This window comes from Pyrus communis, chromosome 5 (assembly GCF_041283825.1).
Source record: "Pyrus communis isolate YQ-2024b chromosome 5, ASM4128382v1, whole genome shotgun sequence".
NCBI classification, from domain to species: Eukaryota; Viridiplantae; Streptophyta; class Magnoliopsida; order Rosales; family Rosaceae; genus Pyrus; species Pyrus communis.
In genome coordinates this window covers 10,312,242-10,316,581 of record NC_142569.1, presented here as the reverse complement: position 1 = coordinate 10,316,581, position 4,340 = coordinate 10,312,242, and the positions used below count along the sequence as shown (strand labels likewise).

Sequence of the window (4,340 nt, the reverse complement as noted above, 5' to 3'; positions counted from 1 at the left end):
AGGTAAGACCTGTTATATATGGCTCTCTATAAATTTCAAATTGCTCATGCCTTCGCCTAGTACCTAAGCTATAATATTAATTCGGAGCTTGGGATTGACTTGGGCCAGTGGAACTTGAAGGTTCAACCATGGCATGGTGGTCCATATGTAATGAAACAATACACACTAACTTGAACGCCAAACAGTGTCACACAATGTAGTTTGGGTGTAAAGCAATTGTTCAAGTTTTAATAGTTGTCTACGAGAAAGACGTGATGAGCGTTATACTTAGACGGGGAATACACCCGACAAGGACATGTGCAAGAATCCGCCTTGAATCACAAAGGCGTATAGAACCAAAGAATTAAAAAGTAAACTTTTTGGTGGTTGATGCAAAGCCCTGAGGAAAGCATAATGCAGAGAGTCAAATTTAAACAATATTTTTAACACAGTAGGCGAATAGGTGTCACACATGAACTCGCTTTAACGTGGCTGAAAACAAATTCCCTTTGTCTTGATTTTGATTGAATCGTTTGAGTCTTGACTTCCAGAGAAGCCATGACCAAAGGTTCCCAGCATCCCCAATAAAAAGGGGTACATATTTATTAGTCCAACTCAATTCCATTTAAAGTATGGAGTTTGATAGCAAATCGTATGACAGGAAAAACTTGGGTGTAACCATGATATATCCACATCACTGTGTAGCACGCATCACGTGACCAAGTCACGTGTAGGAATCTCCCCTTACTTGAGGGCTGTCTCTGGCCAATTCATCTAAACATGCATGCATAAACTGTAAAACAGTAAACTCAGAAGCCTTCCAAAGAAAGCGACGTAGAGAGATAAATCCATAACGACCATTCAGTGGATCTTCCGAACATGTTCAAAATTACAAAGAGCTCTTTTTCATATATTAACAAATAACTTCGTACAATAATATGAATTTGAAGTTATATATATATCAAATCATCACGAGATAAAGACACTGAATAGTTACTCGACAACAAGACAACTCACGTTTATATAACAGGTAATAACTTGGGGAAAAACTTTACAGTCAGATCATTTTGAAACAGAGGCCACCAGCTTCTCCTTTAATTGCTCGGCATCACCGCCTTGAGTTTGAATCGAGAATGAATGAATAACCTTATCGTTGTCTGTTATGGAAACGTTAGACTCTTGAGCTACAATTTTATGTTCCCAAGTGTTCTGAAGACTTCAGAAACCGGGTGAGAATCCAATGGGCAGTTCATCCTCACAACTGCATCCTCGAGGCGTTCCTGAAAATCAATCTCTGGAACCGGTAACTGCTTTCCCTTGTTGTTTACCATCTGCTTTTCAGTTTTCATGTCTCTGATCTTCATCTGGAGATCGGTGATATAGGTAATGGCATCACCAAGAAGAGAGGCTTTATCCATCTTCGATATGTTAGGAACAACAGCTCTTAGTGGATAGCATCTCTGGTTAAGCTTCTTGCGCCTGTGCCGCTCTGCTTCCACATTATTTAATGGTTCTTCTCTCCCATTGGCAGGTTTTCTCCCTCTCTTTCTAGGTTTCCGCTCATCAATTTGTGTCGAGGACTCATCCTTGAGCAGCTCCGAACTTGAAACTCTTGTCTGGACATTGAAACCGTTAACCATTATTTGGTTTATTTGCGGAAACAGTTTTCCTTCACTATCCTCACGTCGACATCCATTTGAAGTGCCTACTGATTGTAATTCAAACGATTCCAGCGACTGGATCTGATCAGCCACCTCCGTGTCTATGTGGAGACATGTTGTGCCGAGAAAATTCCTTGATCAGAAGATTTTGCTAATTAGAGCTTATCTTTGGGGCTTAATTTTTCTGATATTATTCTCATCACCAAGGAGGGAAATATATATTGTACAAAATTGATTTACAAGGAAAGAAACCCCAAATAATATATATCCTAATTACATCCTGAATACAAGTACCCAAATAGGTAACTAAGCTAATTACAAAGGTCAACTCTCCAATACTCCCTCTCAAGTTGGTGTATAAATGTTGTTCATGCCTAACTTGACGAGAGAGTTGTAGAACGCTTGACTAGCAACAGTTTTAGTTAAGATGTCCGCTAATTGGTCCTCTGACTTTACGAACGGGAATTGAATAATATTCCCATTCAACTTCTCCTTAATGAAGTGTCTGTCAACTTCTACATGTTTCGTGCGATCATGCTGGATTGGATTGTATGAGGTATCAATGGCTGCTTTATTATCACAAAACAAATTCGAAGCCAACATTGAAGGACACCCAAGTTCTGTGAGTAACCTCCGAAGCCATAATAATTCACATACTCCTTTTTCCATACCCCTGTATTCCGCCTCTGCACTTGATAAAGCAACCACTTTCTGTTTCTTACTCCACCAAGTCACTAAATTTCCCCCTACAAATGTAAAGTATCCAGATGTGGACCGTCAATCAGTAATATTCCCTGCCTAATCTGCATTGGTATAACCTTCTATCTGGCAATGACCATTCTTGGAAAAACATGATGCCTCTACTCGGGGAGGAGTTTAGGTATCGTAGAATGCGTTCAACCGCACCCGTATGAGTGTCACTCGGGGAATGCATAAATTGACTAACAACACTTACTGCATATGTAATATCAGGCCTGGTATGAGATAAATAAATTAACCTCCCAACTAACCTTTGATAACGATATCGGCTAGTGGGAACTTGATTAGGGTGCACAGCAAGATGGTGATTTTGGAGTATGGGAGTGTCAATCGGTTTACAATCAAGCATTCCGATTTTGCCTAACAATTCAAGAACATATTTTCTTTGAGATAGAAATATACCCTGTTAGATCGAGCTACTTCTATACCCAAGAAATATTTCAATCCAACAAGATCTTTCATCTCGAACTCAATTACTAAGTAATCTTTCAGCCTTGAGATTTCCTCTTTATCATCACCCATAACAATCATATCATCCATATAAATAATAAGTGTCGTCAATGTACTCATTCGACGTTTCAAGAAAAGTGTATGATCGGAATTGCTCTACCTAAACCCATACTTCCTCATAGCCGTCGGGAACCTACCAAACCATGCCTGAGGTGATTGTTTCAATCCATACAATGCCTTATTCAACTTACAAACCATTCCAAGTTGTGAAACCGATGCATAACCAGGTGGAATATCCATATACACTTCTTCTTTAAGATTACCATGTAAGAAAGCATTTTTCACATCAAATTGTTGTAATGGCCAATCCAAGTTAGCCGCCAACGAAAGTAACACTCTTACCGTATTAATCTTTGATACCGGAGTAAATGTGTCTGTATAATCAACACCATACGTCAGAGTATATCCCTTGGCCACCAATCGTGTTTTGTATCGTTCAATCGACCCATCAGCTTTGTACTTGATGGCGTACACCCATCGACATCCCACTCTTTTCTTTCCTCGGGGTAGCGGAACTAAATCCCATGTTTGATTTTTCTGAAGTGCATCCATTTCTTCCTCCATTGCCTTGGTCCATCGATCATCAGATAGTGCCTCCTTCAATGAACTTGGTGTGCTATCATTGGATATTTGTTGTACTAAGGCTTTGCCAGGTTCTGATAATTTATGTGATGACACATAGTTGGCAATGGGATATTTAAAGTCTTTCGTTGTTTCCGGTGAATATTGATTGGGTGGCTTTCCACGGTTGTGCCTAAAAGGTAATTGATAATTCGGAACATCGGCAAATGGCAGCACTAGTGCCATGGGTAAGGACAGCACTGCCATGCCTGCCGCTGGTTTTGTGCGCAGCGATATTGCTTCTGTTGGCTGGGATGGCAGTGTAGCCACTGCAGGCTCGGCTAATAGTGGCAGCGGAAGATCAGTGCTAGCAGCCATGGTCCAAACTTGTTCGTCATGCAGTGTCACCCCCTGAAGAGGAGGGTTGGAAGAAGCCGAAGAGTAATACATCTCAGACTCGGAAAAAGTAACATCCATGGTAGTATACATCCGCCCTGAAGGAAGGTGGTAGCAATAGTACCCTTTCTGATGTAGTTCGTACCTCATAAAAACGCAACGGATGGTACATGGGTCAAGTTTTGTCCGTTGACTTTTATGTAGATGAACAAAGGCAACACATCCAAAAACTCTCAGTGGGAGCACTAAAACGGACGGTAAAGGCACGAATGTAACAAGAACTTGCAAAGGTGTAAGAAAGTTCAATACTTTGGATGGCATGCGGTTGATAAGGTAAGTGGCAATCTAAAGAGCAACATCCCAAGAGGAGCAGAGAACATTCGCCCCAATCAATAGCGATCGAGCCGTTTCTAATAGATGGCGATTTTTGCGCTCAGTCACCCCATTATGTTGAGGAGTCTGAAGACAAGTAGT

At 40.8% G+C, this 4,340-nt stretch overlaps 1 pseudogene; it reads right to left on the bottom strand.

Annotated features, from left to right (window-relative positions):
• Positions 1–1,041: 1,041 nt before the first annotated feature.
• Positions 1,042–1,619, bottom strand: LOC137724732 (transcription factor MTB3-like; annotated as a pseudogene).
• Positions 1,620–4,340: the final 2,721 nt, after the last annotated feature.